Source organism: Odocoileus virginianus, chromosome 20 (genome assembly GCF_023699985.2).
Source record: "Odocoileus virginianus isolate 20LAN1187 ecotype Illinois chromosome 20, Ovbor_1.2, whole genome shotgun sequence".
Classification (NCBI taxonomy): Eukaryota; Metazoa; Chordata; class Mammalia; order Artiodactyla; family Cervidae; genus Odocoileus; species Odocoileus virginianus.
In genome coordinates this window covers 55,927,055-55,953,439 of record NC_069693.1, presented here as the reverse complement: position 1 = coordinate 55,953,439, position 26,385 = coordinate 55,927,055, and positions in this window count along the sequence as shown.

Sequence of the window (26,385 nt, the reverse complement as noted above, 5' to 3'; positions counted from 1 at the left end):
ACCCTGATGCTGGGAAAGATTGAGGGCAGGCGGAGAAGGGGACGACAGAGGATGAGATGGTTTGATGGCATCACTGACTCAATGGCCATGGGTTTGGGTGAACTCTGGGAGTTGGTGATGGACAGGGAGGCCTGGTGTGCTACGGTTCATGGGATTGTAAAGAGTCAGACACGACTGAGAGACTGAACTGAACTGAACTGAATTTTCAACTTAATTCTTCTAAATCTAAGTGACTGGATGTATTCATTCCTGGTTTATGACGTACACAGAAACCATGGATTCATATTTGTCTATGATTTAAATAATTATTTTTTGCACACCATTTTCACGCTTCCATCTGTTTGTTCTTGAAATTGAATAAAAGGCATATTGTGGCATTCTTCTTTCAAGTCTATAATGTGACTCCTTTGATGTTTGAGCAAATGCCTAGTGTGCTGAGTAGGCTGACTTCAATCCAGTTGAATATTCTCTGAGATGTGAAATGTATCAAGATTCTGGGAATTAAATGCAAGTAGCACTAATGTGAATATAAACAAAGATTTTCACCTGGGGAGGCGAACATGCTCTCAAAGTGGTGTAGTAGCAAAATATTCATTTTTAAAAAAAGAATTAACAAGTTAAATTATTTACTGTGATTTATTTGCACAATGAATACAGTTTTTTAAAGACTCATTTTTATTTGTTTTCATTGCTTTATTCCCCACTTGGCACCTTGCTTTAGTTTTGTTTTCCAGTTTGTGCTTTAGTTAGTTTTGTCCTTAACTGGTACATATAATTCTTTATTTCCTTTGTTCACCAGGTCAACCTACTGTACATTAATTCAGTAGGATTGCTCTGACTTTGGCTTATGGGTGTATATGTACATGTGTATATTCCATTACTTTAATTGTTATTTGCCTGATTTTTAAGCTGCCATTTGTCTCAGGTTCATCTTTGATATCTCATTTTTGGGCATTTGTTTTAATCTCACTTAATGCCATAACAGACCACTTGTGGAATCGTCTGTTCCTGACCAGAGATCAAGCCCTGAACCTTTGGAGAAGGAGCACTGACTCCAAGACCCTAGACTACCAGAGAACTAACCCTAGGGAGTATGAGCTAGTGAGGACTCACACAAAGGAAATCACTTGAATACAAGACCTGGCATCACCCAACCACCAGTAGCACCCTGTGCAGAACACCTCATCTAAACAGCAAACAAAACAAAAATGCAAACCCAGTCATCAGCAGACAGGATTACACCTCACTCAGCCTTGCCCATCAGAGAAAAAAACAAAAAGTCAGCACAAAACTCGCCTTATACAAAGCTTACACAAACCACTTGACCAGCCTTCAGGAGGGCAGAAAAAACCAAAAGCAAGAAAGAGTTCAACCTTGAAGCCTGGAAAAAGGAGACCTCAGACACAGTAAGTTAAAAAAATATATAATGAAAAGGCAGAGAACTACTACACAAATGAAGGAACAAATTAGAAACACAGAAGTCCAAATAAATGAAGAGGAAATAGGCAAACTACCTGAAAAAGAATTCAGAATAATGATAGTAAAGATGATCAAAAACCTTGAAAACATAATGGAGAAAATGCGTGAATCAATAACAAAGACCTAGAAGAATTAAAGAATAAACATACAGAGACAAACAACACAGTTACTGAAATTAAAAATACTCTAGAAGAAATCAATAGTAGAATATCTGAAGCAGAAGAACAAATCAGTGAGCTGGAAGATAACATGGTGGAAATAACTTCTGAAGAGCAGAATAAAGTAAAAAGAATGAAAATAACAGGATAGTTTCCGAGACCTCTGAAACAATATCAAGTGCTGACATTTGAATTACAGGGGTCCCAGAAGCAGAGTAAAAGAAAGTGTATGAGAAAATTTTTGAAGAGGTTATAGTTGAAAATTTCCCGTACATGGAAAAGGAAATAGTCAGGTGCAAAGCGTCCCATACAGGATAAACCCAAGGAGAAACACACCAAGACACATACTAATCAAACTAACAAAGACTAAACACAAAGAAAGAATATTAAAAGCAACAAGGGAGAAGCAACAAGTAACATACAAGGGAAACCCCATGTTTAACAGCTGATCTTTCAGCAGAAACTCTGCAGGCCAGAAGAGAATGGCAGGATGTATTTAACGTACTGAAAGGGAAAAATCTACAACCAAGATTACTGTACTCAGTAAGGATCTCATTCAAAATTGATGGAGAAATAAAAATCTTTTCAGACAAGCAGAAGTTAAGAGAGTTCAGTACCACCAAACCAGCTTTACAACAATGTTAAAGGGACTTATATATCAAGAAATACAAGAGAAGAAAAAAGATCTACAAAATCAACCCCAAACAATTAAGAAAATGGCAGTGGGAACATATGTATATTAATAATTACTTTAAATGTAAATGGATTAAATGCTCCAACAAAGACACAGACTTGCTGAATGGATACAAAAACAAGACCCATATATATGCTATCTATGAGAAACCAACTTCAGACCTAAAGATACATATAGACTGAAAGTGAGAGGATGGAAAAATATATTCCATGCAAATGGGAAGCAAAAGAGAGCTGGAGTAGCAATCCTCATATCAGACAAAATAGACCTTAAAGAAGATTACAAGAGACAAGGAAGGATGCTACATAATGATCGAGAGACAATCCAAGAGGAAGACATAACAATTGTAAATATCTATGCACCCAACATAGAAGCACCTCAGTACGTAAGAAAAGCGCTGCTGCTGCTGCTAAGTCGCTTCAGTCGTGTCCGACTCTGTGCGACCCCATGGATGGCAGCCCACCAGGCTCCCCCGTCCCTGGGATTCTCCAGGCAAGAACACTGGAGTGGGCTGCCATTTCCTTCTCCAGTGTACGAAAGTGAAAAGTGAAAGTGAAGTCCCTCGGTCGTGTCCGACTCTTAGTGACCGCATGGACTGCAGCCCACCAGGATCCTCCATCCGTGGGATTTTCCAGGCAAGAGTACTGGAGTGGGGTGCCATTGCCTTCTCCAAGACAAACACTAACAGACATGAAAGGAGAAATTAACAGTAGCACAGTAATAGTAGGAGAATTTAACACCCCACTCACACCAACGGACAGATCATCAAAACCGAAAATTATTAAGGAAACAGAAGTCTTAAATGATACATTAGATGAGATGGGTCTCATTGATAACTTCAGGACATTCCATCCAAATGCAGAAGAATACACCTTCTTCTCAAGTGCACATGGAACATCCTCTAGGATAGGCCACATCTTGGGTCACAAATCAAACCACAGTAAATTTAAGAAAATTGAAATTGTATCAAGCATCTCTGACCACAATGCTATGAGGCTAAATATCAATTACAAGAAAAAAAAATGTAAGAAACAAAAGCATAGAGATTAAACAATACATTTCTAAATAGCTGGCAGTTTACTGAAGAGCAAAAGAGACATAAAAATTTTCTAGAAACAAATGACAATGAAAACATGAAAACTCAAGACCTCTGGGATGCAGCAGACAAACTTCTAAGAGGGAAGCTTATAGCAATCCTACCTCAAGAAACAAGAAAAACGTCAAATAGACAACCTAATTTTACACCTAAAACAACTGTAAAAAGAAGAACAAAAACCCCAAAATGGTAGAAGGAGAGAAATCATAAAGATCAGAGCAGAAATAATTGAAAAAGAAATGAAAGAAACAATAGTGAAGGTTAATAAAACTAAAAGTTGTTTCTTTGAGAAGATAAACAAAATCGACAAACCTTTAGCCAGACTCATGAAGAAAAAAAGAGAGAAGAATGCAATCAACAAAATTAGAAATGGGAAAGGAGAGGAAAAACAGACAATGCAGGAATACAAAGGATTATAAGAGACTATTATGAACAACATAATGACGATAAAATGGATAATCTGGAAGAAGTGGACAGATTCTTAGATAAGTTACAATCTTCCAAGACTGAACCAGGAAGAAATAGAAATTATGAACAGCCCAGTCACAAGTACTGAAATTGAAGCTGTGATCAAAAATCTCCCCCCCAAAAAGCCCGATACCAGATGGCTTCACAGAATTCTATCAAGCATTTAGAGAAGAGCTAAAGCTTATCCTTTTAAAACTCTTTCAAAAAATTGAAAGGGAAGGAACACTTCCAAATTCATTCCACGAGGCCATCATCACCCTGATACCAAAACCAGACAAAGACAACACAAAAAAAGAAAACTACAGGTCAATATCACTGATGAACATAGATGTAAAAATCCTCAACAAAATTTTAGCAAACAGAATTCAGCAACAAATCAAATAGCTCACACACTATGATCAAGTTGGATTTATTCCAGAGACACAAAGATTCTTCAATATATGTGAATCAATCAATGTGATACACCATATTTTAAAATTGCAAGATAAAAACCATATGATAATCTCAATAGATGCAGAAAAAGCCTTTGACAAAATTCAACACTCATTTTTTATTAAAACTCTTCAAAAAATGGGCATAGACAGAACCTACCACAACATAATAAAAGCCATATATTGATAAGCCTACAGCAAACATTCTCAGTGGTGAAAAACTGAAAGCATCAACCCTGATATCAGGAACAAGACCAGGGTGTCTACTTTCACCACTGTTATTCAACGTAGTTCTGGAAGTCCTAGCTACAGCAACCAGAGAAGAAAAAGAAGTAAAAGGAATCCAGATTGGAAAAGAAGTAGTTCTCACTATTTGCAGATGATATGATACTGTACATAGAAAACCCTAAAGATAGTATCAGAAAACTACTAGAGCTAATCAGTGAATTTAGCAATGTTGCAGGATACAGAATCAATACACAGAAATCACTTACATTCTATATACTAACAATGAAAAATCAGAAAGAGAAATTAAGGAATCAATCCCATTCACCATTGCAACAAAAAGAATTAAATATCTAGAAATAAACTTACCTAAGGAGTCAAAAGAACTGTACATAGAAAATTATAAGATGCTAGTGAAATAAATCAAAGACAACATAAACAGATGGAGAGATATTCCATGTTCCTGGGTAGCAAGAATCAATATTGTGAAAATGACTATGTTACCAATCTCCAGATTCAATGCAATCCCTATCAAATTACCAATGATATTTTTTACAGAACAGAACAAAACATTTCACAATTCATATGGAAACACAAAAGACCCTGAATAGCCAAAGTAATTTTGAGAAAGAAGAATGGAGCTGGGGGAATCAACCTTCCTGACTTCAGATTATTCTACAAAGCTACAGTCATCAAGGCAGTGTGGTGCTGGCACAGAAACAGAAATATAGACCAATGGAACAAGACAGAAAGCCCAGAAATAAATCCATGCACCTATGGGTGCCTTATATTTGACAAAGGAGGCAAGAATATACAACAGGGCAAAGACAGCCTCTTCAATAAATGGTGCTGGGAAAACTGGACAGCTACATGTGGAAGAATGAAATTAGAAGGCTTCCTAACACCATACATAAAGATAAACTCAAAATGGATTAAAGACCTAAATATAGGACCAGAAACTATAAAATTCTTAGAGGAAAACACAGGCAAAATGTTCGATGACACAAATCAAAGCAATATCCTCTATGACCCACCTCCTAGAGTAATGGAAATAAAAACAAATGTAAACAAGTGGGACCTGATTAAACTTTTTTACACAGCAAAGGAAACTATAAGCAAAGTGAAAAGACAGTCATGAGAATGGGAGAAAATAATAGCAAATAAAACAACTGACAAAGGATTGATTTCCAAAATATACAGGCAGCTCATACTACTCAAGACCAGAAAAACAAACAAAATGAAAAAGTGGAAAAAAGACATAAAGAGACATTTCTCCAAAGAAGACATACAGATGGCTAACATACACCTGAAAAGATGCTCAACATAGCTCATTATTAGAGAAATGCAAATCAAAACTACAACGAGATATCACATCACAACAGTCAGAATGGCCATCATCAAAGTCTACAAACAATAAATGCTGGAGAGGGTGTGGAGAAAAGGGAATGCTCCTGTGCTGTTGGTGAGAATGGAAATTGATACAGTCACTATGGAAGATGGTATGGAGATTCCTTCAAATACTAGGAATAAAAAAGCATCATATGACCCAGCAATCCCACTCCTAGGCATATACCCTGAGGAAACCAAAATTGAAAAAGACACATGTATCCCATTGTTCATTGCAGCACTATTTACAATAGCTAGAAAATGAACATGACCTAGATGTCCACCAACAGATGAATGGATGAAGAAGTAGTGGTAAGTATACACAATGGAATATTACTCAGCCATAAAAAGGAACACCTTTGAGTCAGTTCTAATGAGGTGGATGAACCTAGAAGTCAGAAAGAGAAAGATATATATTGTATTCTAACACATATATATGGAATCTAGAAAAATGGTACTGAAGAATTTATTTACAGGGCCACAGTGGAGAAACAGACATAGAGAATAGACTTATGGACATGGGGAGAGGGGAGGAGAGGGTGAGATGTATGGAAAGAGTAACATGGAAACTTACATTACCGTGTATAAAATAGATAGCCAACGGGAATTTGCTGTATGGCTCAGGAAACTCAAACAGGGGCTCTGTTTTACACAGAGGGGGTGGGAGATGGGAGGGAGGCTCCAAAGGGAGGGGCTGTATGTGTCAGCTCAGTTCAGTTGCTCAGTTGTGTCCGACTCTTTGTGACCCCATGAATTGCAGCACACCAGGCCTCCCTGTCCGTCACCAACTCCCTGAGTTTACTCAAACTCATGTCCATTGAGCTGGTGATGCCATCCAACCATCTCATCCTCTGTCGTCCCCTTCTCCTCCTGCCTTTAGTCTTTCCCAGCATCAGGGTCTTTTCAAATGAGTCAGTTCTTCATATCAGGTGGCGAAAGTATTGGAGTTTCAGCTCAGCATCAGTCCTTCCAATGAACATTCAGGACTGATCTCCTTTAGGATGGACTGGCTGGATCTCCTTGCAGTCCAAGGGACTCTCAAGAGTCTTCTCCAACACCACGGTTCAAAAGCATCAATTCTTCGGCGCTCAGCTTTCTTTATAGTCCAACTCTCACATCCATACATGACCACTGGAAAAGCCATAGCTTTGACTAGACAGACCTTTGTTGGCAAAGGAATGTCTCTACCTATGGCTGATTCATGTTAAGGTTTGACATAAAACAACAAAATTCTGTAAAACTATTATCCTTCAATAAAAAAGTTCTTTAAAAAAACCTCATTTTTTAAAAAAAGCTAAAGTCCAATACCAAATTATGTTTTCCAAAGGTATTTGGAAAATGGGAATTCTCAGTAACATAAATTAGAATTTACAGGGCTTCTGACTGTTAATTCAGTGGTGAATCTATGTACTTGCTATGTTCTCAAATCAAGGTTCTCCACCTCCCCACCAAGGAAAAAAAAATCTCACCCAAAATGAGAATTTTAAAATGCATTGCAAACAAATCTGTTGTAACATAAAAACACATTGAGGCTAATGGTAACTTGGATGCCTATTTCAAAAGGTAGGAAGCAATATTTAATACACTCAGTTCACCAAAGTGGTCTTATCATTAGAATCACGGGAATATCTTTTGTGATAATCATTGTTCTTATTCTTGTAATAGTAAAACCAAAGCATCTTAAAGGCAGAAGATAATTATATTTTAGATCAGTTGGTTTTTAATTGCTATACATCTATCATGATGAGCATATCTGATGAGTGTTTTAAATATAAAACTGGATCTTGAGAGATGTGAGAGTGGTGACATGAGAAGAAATTTCATGAGAATAGTAAGCTGTAGGGGAGTATGAAGGTATGTAGGTAAAGAGGAGGGAATCAGCAGATAAAACAGAAAGAGAACAGCTGGAAATCGTTGATTAGTTTGTTTACTTTGCCTGGTGTGTCTCCCAAAAATCACTGTGAAGTTAAGACTTAAAAGAAATGAACACACATTTTTAATGTATGAAATGCAAATGGTGGGTGCTCAGGGAAATCTGAAGGGGGAGTTATCAGTCGGAACTTGCGCATAGAACACCATAGATCTTGTTAAATCCCTTTTTGATTCAGCCACTCCTGACTTTCCCCTGAGAGTCTGCATTTCTGATCTGCTTCCACCGGCGCCATGGTTGCTGGTTCATGGACCACATTTTGAACACTGAGGTTTTAAACAGAGTGTGTACACCCATGAGTGGTTTTTGAACAAACAGTTGGGAGGGAACACAAAGAAGTATCAGAATCCTGTCAACACTCCTTAGGAAATTTTGTTGAAATAAGTGCTTTTTGAGACACCATATCGTTTCTCACATGAGGCTTTGGGTCAGGAAGAGCAGAGTTCAGATTGACTTTTAAGTCTCCAAATCCTGTTGATGCTGCCCAGTGGAAAAACAGGTAAGCGTAAATACTAATAGATGGTGAGGTAGAATCTGGGGGGAAAGAAGATTTAAACGCGACATGTTATTAAATATCTGGACTAACATGCCTTGGGATTTGAGATCTTGGAAATCCTGGGCAGAATGAATCTGGGAGTGATGGGTGTCATTTCACCCAATGGGAAATTGCAGCTGTAGCCTGTTTGCTCCTGCTGTGCATTCTGTCTGCCTAGGAGACCAAGCCCAGCGTGTTTTCTCAGCGAGTCGTGTGTTACAGTTTCAACGGGTGTGACAGTCATGACATTTTATGACATATAAACATGTTTTTTTTTAATGCTTAATTTTTTTTTCTTGCCAAAACTAAACCCGAGTCACAGACTTTCCGCCTCTCTCAGCTGAAGTCTTAGTTCATGTTGGTCATTACTGCTTACAAATGTTGGTTCTCTTGTGAAACATCAAAAATTCATGGACAGAAGTACAGATTTTTAAAATGTATCAGAATGAGAAAGGTAACAGTTAACACGAAGAGACCTTTGTCCTGTGATATAAAACTGTGGCAGGATTTCCCGGCATTTGGGTAGTGTTTTCCTTCTGGGTGTGACTGGTGTGACAGTCCTTGAATGGATGTTGTTTCCCCTGACCTTTCAAAGGTTAGCCATGTGCAAGATTCAGGGTGCATGCACACACACACACACACACACACACATATCTGGTTTAACATTTCTCAAATAATTATTTAACTGAGGACTTTACAAACTAACAGGTAATTAGCTAAGAAACACTCAGTGACATCGGCATAGGTGATGGATGGGTAGATTTGCTGAGACCTGTGCGATACATTTATACTCCTGAAGTCTAACGAAGTGATGACCCCATACTGCTCCCAGTGAGGAGCTAGTGCAGTTCCCCTAGGGCCCTTCATGGTTGTCTTTTCTTAAATCTTTGACCATTCTCAGGTAATTCCCATTCTGGTTCTTAGCTCCTGGCCGCAGGTTCTTGCACAACTGTATTTTCTTCATGCTTGACCATCACTCTGTTCAGTAATTTATCCCCCCAAAATAAAATATTTTAAAATTTCGTATTATTTATTTTGCTTCTTTGAAAATTGCAGGATAGGTTATTTACAATAATTCAAGTGTACAGCAAAATGTTTCAGTTATATATGTGTATATATATATATATATATATATATATATATATATATTCTTTTTCAGATTCTTTTCAATTTAGGCTATTACAAGATACTGACTGTAGTTCCCTGTGCTATACAGTAGGTCCTTGTGTTTCTCGTTTATATAGAGTAGTGTGTATCTGTTAATCCCCAGTTTCCAATTTATCTTCCCCCATTTCTCCTTTGATAACCATAAATTTGTTTTCTATGTCTATGAGTATTTGTTTTGTAAATAAGTTCATTTGTATCATATTTTAGATTCCACACATAAGTGATATATAATATTTCTCTTTGTGTCTATATACATATAATATTTACATAGTGGAATATTACTCAACTATAAAAAAGAACAGTTGCTCCATCTGAAGCAACATGGGTGGACCTGAAGATTATCATATTAAGTGAAGTCGTCAGACAGGGAAAGACAAATAGCATACTCTCTTCTTTTAAAAGCCCTCTACGAATTCCGTAGAGAGACCTGTTGGCCAGCTGTATATCTTTGCACCTCAATTTTCCTGGGATTCCCAATTTGTGCTGTATTCTCTATTTGTTTCCACAATCATCTTGGCTAATTCTCTAGTACCATGTTGGGCCATTTTCTATTTTTGGCAGTTTCTAAAGTTTGGGGGAATCTTCTAAAAGTCCAATAGTTTAGACTATACCCTGGAACAATTAAATCAGAATCCCTGGGGTGAGATTCTGGTATTTTGATGCATTGGTATTTTTTAAAAAACTCCTTGAGAGATTCCAACATGTAGCCAAGTACGGCAGCCCATGTTCTAAGGGACCACACATGTGCATTCACGTGTGCGCGCGCGCACACACACACACACACACACGGCATCACTGTTGTCAGAGGCCACATTGGCTCTCCTCTGCAGAACCTCTTGAACAACAGGCCGTGGCTTTCTCTGCACACCCAGCCTGCAAGCTGGTTGGACCCCACAGTGACCATCACAATTCCTGACGACATTTGACCTCTCTGGATGGGTTTGCCTCCCCTCGTATTGCTCTGTAGTCATTTCCTAACCTAGAGAGAGGCTCCAAGCTTTCAGTTGAAATAATTGCACTTAGGGGGCATATGGAAAGCTGTTCTAAGATAATGGAACAAACCTTATGTCTCTGGTCTTCCATTTTCTTTTGAAACTTCTTCTTTTTGCCAAAAACATTGTGCCAAACTTACAGCCATATTTTTCAACCAAGGGTAGCAGGAATCTCCCAGAGAGAAACAAACTGTAAGTTAGTTTTCCACCCAGTAGAGTAAATTAAAATAAGACCATTTAGTGAGGCTTCTATTTAAAGGTGCTTTTTTCTATCTGTGTTTCATGAGAAAAAAAAATAAGCAATTCATCTATGCCCCTTAGGTCAGATCATTTATTTGGAAGTTTTACCATGTCTTTTCCCATCATTCATTGGAAATAAACCTGCCACAGTGAGAGGATTGCCTAACTCTGCTGTTGGGCTTTAATCTGAGTCTGGTTTGTCTTTATATCTACAAGGATTGCCCCCTCGGAAAATCTCAGTAAATGCTTCTCACAAGAATTTCTACTGATCCTAAATTTGGTTAGGGATTTGCAATTCATTCTGAATTTTTTTTTTATAATCAGTATTTAGTGGATATCGTGAGCAAGACGCTTGCTTGAAGATGCGTGAGTTACATTGCTTTTGCATTCCTGATATGTTGCTGTGCAAAATCGATTTGGTTTCTGGCAGTAACAAACATGGTGTGTGATAGATGCTTGATAAACATGTTAGGCCAAAGGCCAGGAAGAACACGGAAGATGGAGGAGATACTGTGATTCCACCTGTGGCTTTAATTTCAGCTGGCCCCTGATGGGTGGATGGGATTTGAACAGCAAGAAAGTGGTGGAAAGGAAGAGAGAGGATGGGGAGTGAATGTGGCAGTGCTGGGGAGGTGGGGGAGGGCGTGGGGTGTTGAGTCAGTTCCCCTTTCATTATGTGCAGATGTGGAGAAATTGGATAAATGAAAAAGGAGATGAAAATTGTACAATTTCAGTCATTTCCTCAGCAGTCATCTCTCCGAAGGTTGGTTCTGTAGCTACTGGCAGGTGGCCAACTTGCTAAGTCCTCTTAAATTGACAGAGAAGCCAGATAAATATCCACTCTTGGCAGCACTTCCCTGACAGATGGTCTGGCATTCATGGTGTAATCGGAGGCAACAATGGTCGCGCTAAAAACTCTCCAGCCTAGCATCTCCTAGTTACCGCGTGCAACATATAACTAGGATTTCAATGTGCTAGCAGTTACTCTGGTGGAAACAAGGGAGAGGAAACTGCATATAATAACCAAGAAGTTGCATCCCCATCCAAGGGGGTGAATGTTTCTGCTGGAGGTGCATAAAAAGCTACTTTTCAGACTTAAAGTGCAAAAATAGAGGAAAGTGGGCATAGTTGTTGTTGTTATTTTTTCACCAAAACGAAAGCCAACAGTACACTTGTGACCCCCAAATAAAGTGGAAAATTCATGAGCTTCTAAGAAATGTCATTCAGTAGCTTTTCAAGTTTTTTGGTCAGCAGATCGGGTTTCAGGGCCGAGAAAAGGTCAGATATCTCGTAAGTGTCCTTTTGTTGTTCAGTCACTCAGTCGTGTCCGACTCTTTGTGACCCCATGGCCTGTAGCACGCCAGGCTTCCTTGTCCTTCACTATCTCCCGGAGTTTGCCCAAGCTCATATCGTTGAGTCAGTGATGATGTCCAAGCATCTCATCCTCTGTCACCCCCTTCTTCTCCTGCCCTCAATCTGGCCCAGCATCAGGGTCTTTTCCGGTGGATGGCTATAACTCTTTGTATCACTATTTTCCGATGCTCGCCATGCCCTGTACAAGGATAAAGGGCATTGTGGTGCAGTGTGACCTGGGGAATTAGACAGTGGCTGAAGATAAAACGTCACTTAAACTGGGTCCTTGCTCATGGCACTACTACTCGACTTTAGTTGCCATTTCTCTTAATGAAATCCCCCCATTGCTAATCTGATGTTGAAGACGCTATTGTGATTTACCAAAAGTTACTTATTCCAGTTTCCTACAGAATGTCTTAGCAACTTAAAAAATAAAAGAGATAATCTGAAGAGGAGACTATCAGCTGTAATTATATCAATAGAATGTAAATAAATGCCTTTTAATAGTGAAGATGTTAATGAAGACGGTAGGGCTGATGCCTAAATTAAGATCTTGAGGAGGAAAGTATGGGACTTCATCAGGAACAGAGTCTAAGGAAAAAGAATTATCGATGCTTCCAAACCTTCGAGAGTCATGAAGCCATCTATTACCACAGTGCCAATATTGTCAGTAGAAACTATTTGAGACTTGTAGCCGTAGAATAATTACAGTCTTCTTCCTGTTTGAAAGGATGTCAGGATCAATGGTAGAATCCATAACTTTAGCTTTTTTTTTAGCTAGAAAGCAGATTGTACCTCTTTTTGTCTATAGGTCTAATTATTTGTTTCTAAAAAAAATGTCGCTTTATATTGATATTTTTGTTTCTACTGTCTATTAAAGAGAAATTAAAGAAGGGGTAAATTTCTATGTGTCCCCACAATAGATTTATACCTAAGAAGAAAACCCATCGTAGGGTTCTCAATTTCTGAGTTAAATAATACAGTCATTTATGAAGGAACCCTATCCCGAAGAGATAGGGGTCCTCCAAGCTCTGCTTCTTCCTGGTTCTTTCACAATCCATGTAAAAGGGTGTTTCTTGTTGCTGAACAAGAAGGCACTGATCACTGAACCCCTGCCAGGCTCTGGCTTTTGTTTTTAATTCTTTAATTGGAGGAAAATGACTTTACGATATTTTGTTGATTTTTGCCATACAGCAGTGAAAACCAGCCATAATTATACACATCTCACCTCCCTCCCTCCCTTCTCCCCTCCCCTCACCCCTGCGTGTCAGGCTGAGCTCTTTGTATTATAGAGCAGCCTCTCACCAGCTACCCATCGTACATATGGTTGTGTGTATGTGTCCATGCTACTTCTCCATTCACCCCACTCTCTCCTTCCCTCACTGTGTTCACAAGTCTCCTCCCTATGTCTGCATCTCCGTTCCTAGAGCCCCTTATACAGAGTGAGGTAAGTCAGAAAGAGAAAAGCATCATATAGTAACATACATACATGTGGAACCTAGAAAACTGATATTGATGAACCTATCTGCAGGAGAGGAATGAAGGTGCAGATGTAGACTCTGTTTCAGATAGTGGAGATACTGTTCACAAAAACAAGCAGCAAAAGGTCCTACATTCCCAGATCTTACAGTTAACCGACGATAACTAAGTAGCTGTCTTAGTCAGCAGTGCTCGACCTTCTTGGCACCAGGGACCGGTGTTGTGGAAGACAATTTTGCCATGGATGGGATGGGGGGTAGGGTGGGGGGGGAAGTGGTAGTTTTGGGATGATTCAAGCACATTGCACTGATTGTGTAGTTTATTTCTGTTATTACATCAGCTATACCTCAGATCATTAGACATTGGATCCCGAAGGTTGGAGGTCCCTGCCTTAGATAATGTCAGTGTGTTCCAACCACAGACCACCAGCAACACACAGTTAGTTAAATAAAGCTGAATTTGTTACTCATTGCAACAAAGGACAATACATACTTTTTAAGGAGACAGAATTTGAGTTGATTTGGGAGGGGGGGGGCGGGGAATGATTCAAGGGAAGTTTCAAGAAAGCAGGACTTTGCTCTGGCTTGGATGCTGCCAGGAAATGCAGGGAATTCTGTGTTTGTGAATCTTAATCTTACCTAGGAGTGAAGAATAAGGACTTCCCTGGCAGTCCGGCAGTTAAGAGTTCACCTTTCCAGGACAGGGGGCATGGGTTTGATCCCTGCTCAGGGAACCAACAGGCTTCCCAGGTTACTTAGTGGTAAAGACTGCCCGCAATGCAGGAGACCTGGGTGTGATCCTTGGGTTGGGAAGATCCCGTGAAGAAGGAAATGGCAACCCGCTCTAATATTCTTGCCTGGAGAATCCCACGGACAGAGGAGCCTGGTGGGCTACAGTCCATGGGGTCGCAAAGAGTCAGACACAACTGAGCAACTGAGTGCGCGCACACACACACAGCGAACTGAGACCCCACGTGCTGTGTGGGGTGGCCATAAAAAGTCAACGAACCAAAAAAGAGTGAGGCCAGGGCTGGGGTGAGTGAAGAAGCAGGAGTCATCCATTTCAGCTGGGAGGGACGGGAGCTGGGATCGTGCTGGTCTGCAGTGCTTTCTGTCTGTGCGTAGGCACCACTGTAAGGCCGTATTTGGGGGTCACATTTTCTCACAGTCACAAGTGGCCTTGTCTGAGGTTGGTGTCCTGAGAGACGGTTGGTATTGGCCAGGGGGAACATCAAGGCTCAGCTGTAAAGTCAAACCAGTTCCAGAAATTCTGTCCTCACTGATGGATGACATGAAGTGTGGAGTAGAAAGCAGGGCACCGATAGGGGAGTGGGAGGGCTGCTGTGGATCGGGGGGACAGAAGGCTTCCCTGGAGAGGTGATATTTGAACTGAAATCTGAGTAAAACAAGACTACGTGCCGTGGGGATATTTCCAGGGGTAGTAAGATAATTTCAGGCAATGGAGGAGCAGATGCAAAGGGCCTGGGGCAGGAATGAGCCTAAACACGTTCTGGTTGCAGGCACAGCCATAGTACAATGGTGACAGTGATGGGAACTGTTGGTGGTGAGCTGTGGTGGAGACTGCAGTCATAGCAGAACTGAGGCACGCTGCTCATTAAACAGCAGCTGCAATGGACTGAATACCTATTTTGAATGTCACTTTTCTCACTTTTCTCACTTAGTCCTTCATAAATTGATATGTTTCATAAATTAAAGTGCAAAACAGTACATAAAATATACCCAAGTTGATGGTAACTCACATACAGGTGTCCTTTTTTCTATTGCTATGTAGTAAATCACCCTAAAAGTTACCATTGGCTTGCTGTCTTAAGCTGCTGTTTTGTTTCTGTGAGTCAGGAACAGGGGTATAGCTTCTCTGCTTCAGGGTTTCTCCCAAGCCTCAGTCAAGCTGCCAGAGACTGAGGTCTCAAGGTGAAGGCTTGAGTGGGGAGGGGTCGCCTTCCAAGCTCACTTATATGCCTGTTGTTAGGATTCAACTGAAGGGTTGTTGGGCGGGGGGTCTCAGTTCCTCACTGGCCGTTGGCTGCAGACTGCCCTCCGCTACGAGCCACATGGCTTTTCTCTCCTTGGTGGTGTTGGTTTAGTCGCTAAGTCATGTCCGACTCTTGTGACCCCACGGATTATAACCCTCCAGGCTCCTCTGTCCATGGGGTTCTCCAGGCAGGAGTACTGGAGTGGGTTGCCATTTGCTTCTCCATGGAATCTTCCTGATCCAGGGATCGAACCTGGGTCTCCTGCATTGCAGGCAGACTGTTTACCATCTGAGCTACCAGGGAAGCCCAAAAACAAAGAGTGGTAAAACACTTCTAAAATTGCATTTAGGGCAGTTGTATTGAGATTAATTAAGGTTTGGTTTACGACCCAGAGTCCACAAGTAAAATATTACCCAGTCTGACAATTTAGGGGAAAAGTAAAGATTCAAGAGTTCAAAATACAGGGAAGTCAGTTTTAGAAAAGCTAGGGATTAGAGTCAAAAGAGCTGATATGTTTGATTTAATTCTCTCCCTTGAAAAACCCATAGGGCCCTATTTATCTGCAGCCCATGGCTATGTCTCCTGTCTGTTATGACCCTCTCAGATCTGAAGTTTATTCAGTTCCTATGGCAGGTTATCTTGCAGAAATTTTTCTCTGGGATACAGTTATTTTTTTTTCCCACAAATGCAGAGTCTTCAGTGGTCCACGTTACCTGACCAAGACCACACGGAATGCATCAACTGTGTCTGAAGGGAGAAAGAAAACAACTGAGTCATAAACTAAAACTTGTCTGAACGTCATTGACACGGGTGCCAAATTGAGGATTGAAAGTAAATGACCTTGAACCTTTAATATTTAATCTTAAACAGATGAAAGGTTATTAGAGCAGGTGCTGGAATAAAGCATGTAAATTCAAGATGAGGAGTGACAGTCAGCGCCAGGCCAGGTGACGTTTTCAGGCCATTAAAATTCTCTTTGGTCTGCACCCTGCATCCCAGCCCGCCTTCAGTCTCCTCTGCATTTAGTCTGGGGATTCCGCTCCGCGAGAATTAAACAGTCCCTGCCGAGGCTAAGGCGGGCACTCTGTACAACGCACACCCACAGAGACAGCACACCACGCGAACTCACACCTCCCTTCACTTCTCCCCGGCCAGGCCTTCCCCCAAACATGCCCTCTCCCCACCCCCACCCCCGAACCCCCATATATGTCTGTGTGTGCGCGTGCGTGTGTACACACATGATTTGTGGCCCTCACAAGTCCCCAGATTCCCTTTGACATGCCGCCCTCCAATGCCCAAATGCCCCCACTCACCCCTCACACAAACCTCCCTCACGGATACCCCGACTTCACACCTTTCTCCCGTGCGTGAATCCCCTGCAAATGGTTCCCACACACATCTCCACCCAGAGACACCCACACACACTCACGGTCACACGTGCCTTCACTGTCAGACACACCCCCGCACCTCCATGCACTCCCAACATTCACACCTGCGAACATGTCTGTCCACACATGTATATGTTCTGACGCAGGACAGTAAGACTTAACAGGCTTTTTAGGAAAATTCGCTAAATTCAAAACTACATATTTCATGAAGTTAAAAAGAATTGTGAGTAACACAGATTATACAAGTAGGTCGTCTTTTTTCTTTGCTGTTACCCATTTTAGAAGTTAGGCTAAAGCCGTATGTACTGAATGTCACACACATTCAATAAAACTAAGCTTCTCCAGTATGCAGTTAAATTAGCTTTTCAGCTGCACATAAAAATAAGAGCTGTGAAACTACCTTGTCAACGATGGTTTTATAGAATGCTCTGTCCATGTGAAAGTTAATGCTCCTTGAGTTGACATACGGAACTAATTTGATGGATGTATGTTCAAATGAAATATGTCTCAATGATTCACAGGCTGGGTAACACTGAGAGACTAACTGGTTGGATGGAAATTTTTTTTGTATAAATCAAATTATTTTTGTGATGGAAGTACTTAGGGACCAGCACTGGGAAGACTTGGAAATTGAGACTGTGAAGATAATGTTTATTTTAAAAGACAAATAGCACTGCCAGTTTGACTTGTATTTATTAAGGTTTACACAATAATATCAGATACACCTACAATTCTGTGGTTACACCATGTTAGGTTGTTGTGGAAGAATGCATTGATTTTGTGTAGAAGCCTTGTGTTTGTGTTTTTCACGAGCGGTGTTTATCCTGTTCTCTAAGTAGCTTGTTGCCGTGATTTGCATAAAGCAGAGGCAATCTTACCAAACATACTCTTCCTGAAGACTGTGGTGGTGTTGTCGTTCCGACCAGTTGTGCCCGACTCTTTATGACCCTGTGGACTGCGGCACGCCAGGCCTCCCTGACCCTCACTGTCCCGGAGTTTGCCCAAGTTCGTGTCTATTGCATCAGTGATGCCATCCAGCCATCTCCTCCTCTGACGCCCTCTTCTCCTTCTGCCCTCAATCTTTCCCAGCATCAGGGACTTTTCCAGTGAGTTGTCTGTTCACATCAGATGACCAAAATACTGGAGTTTCAGCTTCAGCATCAGTCCTTCCAGTGAATATTCAGGGTTGATCTCCCTTAAGATTGACTAAAGACTTTATAACTTGCAAATTGGCATTTTTTGGAAGGTAACAACTCTTCCATAGAACACAGGCATGCAAAAAAAAAAAAAAAAAAAAACAGGAATGTCTTCTATTCTCTAGAATTCCCTGTGGAGTATGAGAAATTAAATCTCTACTGAAAGACATAATCTCAGGAGACATTTTACTAAATTCTCACAATACATCAGTGGGTGTGATGAAGACAAACTGGCTTACAGCTGAGTTAATTGAAATCATGCAGCTCTTTCTTTGGTTCTGATTTTTGGCCACTAACCAAAGTCGTATTAATGAGGCCCTGTGATTAGTACCAATGGAAGTCAGATTATTTATATGTGATGTTATAATTGTTAGAGATATCTCCAAAGTAGTGTATATTCATGTGAAAAATTATAATAATTATTAGCCTACCATGAAAGCATGTTATTTAATGTAATAAGCTACCCTTTCACATAATATTTTGATTATCTGTATATCAGTATTATTCACAGTGCCTAAGGCGGCTGCTGACCCACATTCTAGATGAGTTTGCTGGAAGGCTTTATCAGGGATTCAGTTTTCAACAACAAAATGCTTAGTTAAAAGGTAGAAATTAAATCTACCAACACAACGTGGAAGGGTGACTTGCCGGCTTGCTCAGTCGTGTCTGAATCCTTGCAACCCCGTGGACTGCAGCCGGCCAGGCGCCTCTGTCCATGAGATTTTCCAGATGAGAATACTGAAGTAGGCTGACAAGTCTTCCTTCAGGGCGTCTTCCTGACCCAGGGATCAAACTCGCATCTCTGTGTCTCTTGAATTGGCAGGCAGATTCTTTACCAGTTCACCTCCTAGGAAGCCCAGGAGGGTTACTTATAAAGATGCAAAAATTTCACTGCAAAGAACAGAAAATGGATGGAGCTAGAACTGAATATCCTGTACACGCAAACCAATAAAGATTTCCACTTAGGTGTAAGTAAGGCTTAAGAGCATCCGTGTTAGAGAGGACCTAAGTGTTTCCATTTGCCAGATTGTCTCAAAACAGTCCCTAAATCTTTTTGGCACAGAGTGGCAGAAGTCAGACCAACAACTGTGTGAAAACCAATTGGGGGTAAAAACAAACTTAACTGTCAGAGTGGATTCTTAAACAATGCAAAGAATCTGGTAGTCCAGTGATTAGGATGCCACACATTCACTGCCGAGGGCCTGAGCTTCATCTCTGGTCTGGGAGCTGAGCTCACACAAGCCACAAGGCCAAAAAAACCAAACCAAAAAAAAAAAAAGAAAAAAAAACCCAAAAACCCCCAACACAAGGTACCATGTATACTACCTGTTTTAATCTAATTGGCATGTCGTCTGTGTCAACAGCATAGAAATGTAATCTTTGGGGACACATTATTTAATTTATATCATGTTAAATTGACACTGGATTGTTTCTATTGATATTAATTGGCTTTGCAAAAAGAATTAACTAATCTAAAAAAATGTATCCTACAATCAGGTTAGCATTATTAAATACAGCCACAATTCATCATTTATGATATACAGATGTATTGGGGGGTGATGTATGTGTGTATGTAGTCATATAAATTTGAAGCACAAAATATTTCCTGTTCAAAACATTTTTAAACTGTTATACTTTTGTTCGTAATAAATAAATATCTTCCATTAGGTGTACTCTTCATCCAGATATGACATGCTGTAGGTTTCATATATTATACATTCCAAACATTAATAAAGCCCGTTTTGTTGAGAAAAACTTGCAAGAAGCAATGTAATAAAGTATCTTTGCATCATACGTTATGCATCTGCTTTAGGAAAGTAATCGTGTTTATGCATTTAATACATTTGGCAACCAATTTATCTGTTAATAACATTATGATATTTTATTATCAATTCAGTTTATATAAATTGTGTTCAGTGTTAGTGCTATGAATTAGCAGTGTGATATGAATGGGAATGAAGTATTTCACAGTTATGTAGATTGTGAAGATAATGTTTTCCCTGGCATGATCATTTCAGGCCATTTCCTTTTTTCTTCAAGTTTTTATTCTTCTTAAAATTTCCTCTGTAAATCTCTGCATTCACTGATACATTTGACTATCTTTAAGACTGTCAGAACAAGCATTGCTAACCTAAATAGCATAGCTATCAAAAACTTAGATTTCTCCAGCCACATCAACTCTTAAGTAACATGAAGATGTGTAGTGATGCTGGGGTATCTAGACTCTGCGGAGCTAACTAGCTGGATTGTGGTTGGTTGTGTTGATTCAGAATGTGAATTGGGTCAGACACATGGTGAAATGAAAAGTGACCAAGACACACAAGAGACAGGAGCCACATTTGTAAGTTTTGCATTAAAAAAAAAAAAGGCTAAAACCCATCGAATCTTCATTCAGAAAGCTTTCCCTAATAAACTCCCCTTTTCACTGTCCCTTTGCTCTGTCCCTGTCCTCGGTCTTGTTGCCGTTCATTCGCTGAGTTATGTCTGTGACCCCATGGACTGTAGCAAGCTGGGCTCCTCCGTCCATGGGCTTTCCCAGGCAAGAGCACTGGAATGGGTTGTCACTTCCTTCTCCAGGGGATCGTCCCGACCCAGGGATCAAACCCGTGTCTGCTGCATTGCAGTCAGATCCTCTACCACTGAGCCACCAGGGAAGCCATACTCTATATGTACCACCTAAAACTCCTGCCCGTCTTAATTCTTTTATTGCCTTCAACCAGAATCTAAAGCCCCATTGCATGAATTCTCTCTCTTCTGCACCTGTTTTTCTCGTGGACACAGTGGAGGTCCCATAGGGGTGGTGTGGTCTGTTGATGATGGGAGGCATGGATGGATTTGTGGATGAGTAGCTGTGCCTTTGGGGCAAAACCTTCACCTACCTTCTCAGCTTCCCAGAGATGCCTTCTCTCTATCTCTTTGTGGGTTGTCATCTCGCCTACGCCAGTCTCCTGAAATTGGGTGAATCATCAACTTCAGGGGGTGAGACTTGGCTTTCTTTGTGTCTGTTGAAGGGTTTTGGGGGGCATTAGCTCCCTCAAACAGGAAACAATGAACAGGAAGTGAGAAGATAAATTCCTCCTTATTTCTCTTCCCCAAGATGAGATTCATCCTTGCAACACTTGGAGAATTTCCCAGAGCTGACGGACATTCCAGTGATCTGCCCTATTTCTGTGCATCCCTGCAAAGCAACAGGCATCTCTGTGCAGGGCAGCTTCCCTAACTTCCCTTTCTTTCCCCTTCTCTTCTCGTCTCTGGGCTGTAACCATCTGAATAATGTTTTAGTATTTGAATCCTTTCCTTGGGCTTTCTTTTCTGCTAAATCTCACAGACAAAGACAATCTGGACTAGAAGGATTGGCAAAATACACATGTTCAAAATTAGTTTTAGATTTTGGATTGCTTGTCTGAATGAAAAGGGTAATAACCATATTATGAGCCAGTGAGTAGGGTGGCAGTGAGTCCTAGCACGCAGCGGCAGGGTTACTGGGAAGGAGGTACCAGCTCGTGGCACTGCCCTGGGAGATGAAGGAATTCTTGCTCGACATCAGGATAACGGAGCAGAATGGCTTCTGCTGGAACTTACAGAAAGATGTGACAATCTCCAGGTGCTCAACTGCCAGTTGAAGATGTGTTTTTAAAGCAGATGGCCTGAAATACAGTGTGAGGGTTACCCCCTGCAGCCTCAAAGAACAGCATGCTGAAAGTCAGGCTCCGAGGACAACGGAACAAAGCCACAAACAAAACCAAATATACAGTCCCCGTAGATTTCTGGTGTCAAAATCAAGACTCTGATAGGAGGGAAAATAGTCCCTGAGACTTGCCTGGGGAGGAATGGGTGCTTAAATATTAGTACAAGACCTTTTTTCCTTCTGAGATCCCCCAGTTCCTCTGTCCCAGTAGGTTAGCTTCCTCTGGCCGGGAGACTTAAAGTGAAGGCTTTACTGAAGTGGGGGCCATGCAAGGGTTTTCTGCCCCTCATTGCCTCCAAGTGCATAACCAGGGTCAGTTCTGAGTGTGTCCTGAACGACAAAGTGCGAGGGCTGCTCCTGGGGGCAGGGGCGGGGAGGGGAGAAAAAGCCAGCCCAGCAATGCAGATTCGGGACATAGCTGATACACGTCAGCCGGCATCAGGGGTGCATGGACTGAGTGGATTTTTAGCAGTTTTAGACTGATTGTGTGTGTGCAATGGAAGATAGAATATGAGAGAATTAATTGATATGAATTCTTCCGTAATTGAAGTCAACATTTTAGTAAAAATACCTGGAGCTTACTTTTGATGGCGCCATGGAGCCTAGATCAAACAACAGTTTATCAAACAAGTGAAGTGAAAACACCTTTACATCGTGAAGGAGAAATTGAAAGACTCAGGGCGGTGGGTGTGTGAGGATGATTGATGATGCGCAGTCTGAGTCTCCCAACCCGATAGAATTGACCCGTCTCACTCTGAGAAGCTCGCTTTGACTTGCTTGAAAGAAGGAAGCGAACAAAAGAAGGGTTGACCCACTTCATCCAAAATGCAAATAGTAATAGTATAGTAGATATATTACTTTCTCAATGGCTTATCTCTTTTAAAAAATGTATTTTGCACTTGCAAATTTCCTATTCAATTCTGAATTCTGCAGTGACATCATCTGGAGCTGAGCTATGAAAGAAGATGGTATTTGGCCTATGAGTTAATTAACTGTTACTGGCAAATGTATTAAAAAATCAAAAAATTAAGATGTATAAGTAATTCACCTTCTTGAGGTGAGTTTATGACTGAGTCACTGTTAGTTCTGTCATTAAAAAAGTGATTTGAGCAGATTGCTTCACTTACTCATAAAATGAGTTAAGATTAAACTATTTTAAAACTTTTTTGATAAGTGTTAGGTAACATTGCATTTATAATCTGTGATTCAGATGGACATTGTGGGATTGAAAGTGTCACTGGCAGTCGCTGGTCATTCGGGTTATAAGGAGCACATCACAGAATAAAATGGCTCCTAAGATTCCCCAAGGAAATTGTAGACCATGTGGTTCTCTAACTGAATTTACAAACTCAACTTTAAAATGTGTTCTGAAATATTAGATCTCTGGGTTTAGCCACTAAGTGCTTTTGTCCACAAATCTGAATGATTCCTCAAAGACAGCTTGTTACTTTCATACCATCATTAATCTCCTGAAGATAGATGCTATCAAAATCTACCACTTCTAATAAAATGAAAAAGTCCACATGTTTATTAAATTATCTTTCAACAAAGTAATCAACACTGAATTTGAACTATCCCCCTCATCAGTTATAATACACTGGGATACCAATACTCAGTAATACTTTCAGATAGCCCAGAATAGATTGACCAAGTATGTACGTGTTCTTTACAAGCTACAGAGCAGAAGAGTTAAGAACATTGCTGTCATCAGCTGAAATGATAAATGAAGTTCCTGGTATTCCTAAGAATAGAAATACAGTTGTTCCACATCTCTGCATGAAGTTATCACTTAGTTCCTGAGTCTTGCATATATACTTGTAAATACAATCATAATAACTAAATTTATAACAGTGTTGACAGAAATTGGCAAGAAAAATATTTTCTAGAGCTACCTTCATTAGTTTATTTCCCTGATTGCTATTCCATGGAGAGATGTGAAATAACTTAATTGTTTTCTCCTTTTAATTATATCTTCCTGAAAATATTTTCATTAAGATCTTTTCTGTGTAGTCACACAACACAGTTGATTCATAATAGAGAAGGTTTTTTTTTTTTTTAATCTATTTTGGTTTTATTGTTTATCATTACTGGCTTTCTCGGCCTTCTGAGTTTCTTTGTGCTGGCCACATAATGCAACTCAGATTATCCAGGGCCAGATTTTGCAACTATATCATTCTTCCTAATTTTCAGCTTTGTTGGAGCTTTTTTTATTTTTCCTTATCCCTATACACCATCAAGCCAAGTATCTGCTCCTCTACTTTGAGGGTTCAAGTCTGCTGATTGAAGACAGATACAAGTTTGCAATGAGACCTGGTTAAATTAGTGGGATTTTTAACATTATTTTACTTCTTTTGTGTAAGCCAAAAAAGACCAGTATCACTGATTACTTTTATACTCTAATAATTGTGCTGTCTTTCTGTGGAAATAATGTTGCAGCCTTTATTGTGAATCCGCAGAGCTGCCTGGAGGGTCTCTTGTTGGAGATGAGACAGCTCAGATGAGGTCAAGTTTTGAAGTCAGAAAGAATAGAATGGAATTAGGAAGTTATTCTTCTAAAACCACTCATTCTCTTCTAATATTTGATCTGTTTTTAATCTGACTTAAATTGTACTGAGGATCTATATAAAATTGATACCATTTTTTCCACAAAAATATGGTATGGTTATAATGGTCAGGATGAAATTAACTTACTTTTGAAACAATCAAGTTGTTATGTAACCTTTACTCTAGCAAACTTTTGTGATTAGTAGTAGATGGTACTGAAATTAGAAGTATAAAGAGATCCACATGGGACCAGGCAACCTGAGTTTTGCAATAGAATAATGGATAGTAACTTTGTGGCCACCAGGAACCTCATTGATTCATTCATCCGTCTATTCAAAATTTATTGACACCCTGAACCGGTTACCATGGATACAGTAATCTGCAACAGAAATATCTCCCTTGTCTTTATTGTCTTATAATTTAAGGGAGACCAGCAATAGGGACTCAGGAAGTCCGAATACCTTGGAATATTTAAGTCAGGCTTGGGGTGTTGCCCCATGGAGGATGTAATCACAGATTTAGACAGAAGGGAAACTTAGACTAATCTAGATCATGGCTTAGAGCTTTCTCATTCCAGACAATTCTAACAGAGCTCTATGGGATCATCATTATCTAGTCACTGAACCACAGGCACCCAATAAGTGGGAGAAAAATCCAAATAAATGATTTATTGGTGGTGGTGGTGTAGTCGCTAAGTCATGTCTGACTCTTGTGACCCCATGAACTATATAACCTGCCAGACTCCTCTGTCCATGGGACTCTCCAGGCATGAATACTGGAGTGGGTTGCCATTTCCTTCTCCAGGGGATCTTCCCGACCCAGGAATTGAACCTGGGTCTCCTGCATTGCAGGCAGATTCTTTACCAACTGAGCTATGATTTTTTATGAAGATCTAAATATCTAATAAGCAGACCCTTGGCTGTCCATTCTCAGAGCCATCTTTTTCCTGACACTGAGTCAGTGCTAAATCCAATTTGAAATGGGTAATTGAATCATTTTTGTTGAAAAGCACAACAAAGCTTGAAATAGCATTCAGGACTCAGATTAGAGAGTGCATCTTTTGAAATAAATGTGTAGACCCCTCATTTTTTCCCTCTCCTCTGATTAGTTCAGGATGTATTTATTTACCTTTACTTGAAAGCGGTCGGTCACCCTTTCTCTGTCTTTATTCTTTTCTCCTCACACGTTCAGTGCACTGAGAGGCCTTTCAGCCGTAGTCAGTTTCAGCAACAGTGCATCACCTGCCACATCTCTAGAGATCATGAACCCTGGAGAAGGCATAAACAAAAGCTGGAATCAAATCTTTGTTCAGCCATCCGTTTGCTGCATGACGTCATCAGAAGTTATAACCTCATTAAACAGTGCCGATTCTTCCCATCTAAGAACAGTGTGTCTTTCCGTCTGTTTGTGTCTTCAGTTTCTCTCAGTTTTCAGAGTACAGATCTTCTACCTCCTTACGTAGTTTATTCCTAGATATTTAATTTTTTTGATGAGATTGTTTCCTTAATTTCTTATATTTTATTGTTTATACAGAGAAGTGCAACAGATTTCTGTATATTAATTTGGTATTCTACAACTTTACAGAATTCATTAATGATCCCCAGTAGTCTGATGGTGGCATCTTTTGGATTTTATCTGTAGTATCATGTCATCTGCAAACAGTGACAGTTTTACTTCTTCCTTTCCAATTTGGGATTCCTTGTATTTTTCTTCATGAATTGCTGTGGCAGGACTTCTAAAACTATGTTGAATAAAAGTGGCAAGATTGGGCATCCTTGTCTTTATCCTGATCTTAGAGTGAATGCTTTGATCTGAGGATTAGTTACATCCATACCAGGTGCTTAGCAGGGTTGATTTTTAAAAGTAAATGAAAGGTTTTAAGATCATTATCTGGCATAGGATAGATAATGCAACATATGGTACCGATTATTACTATTGTTGCT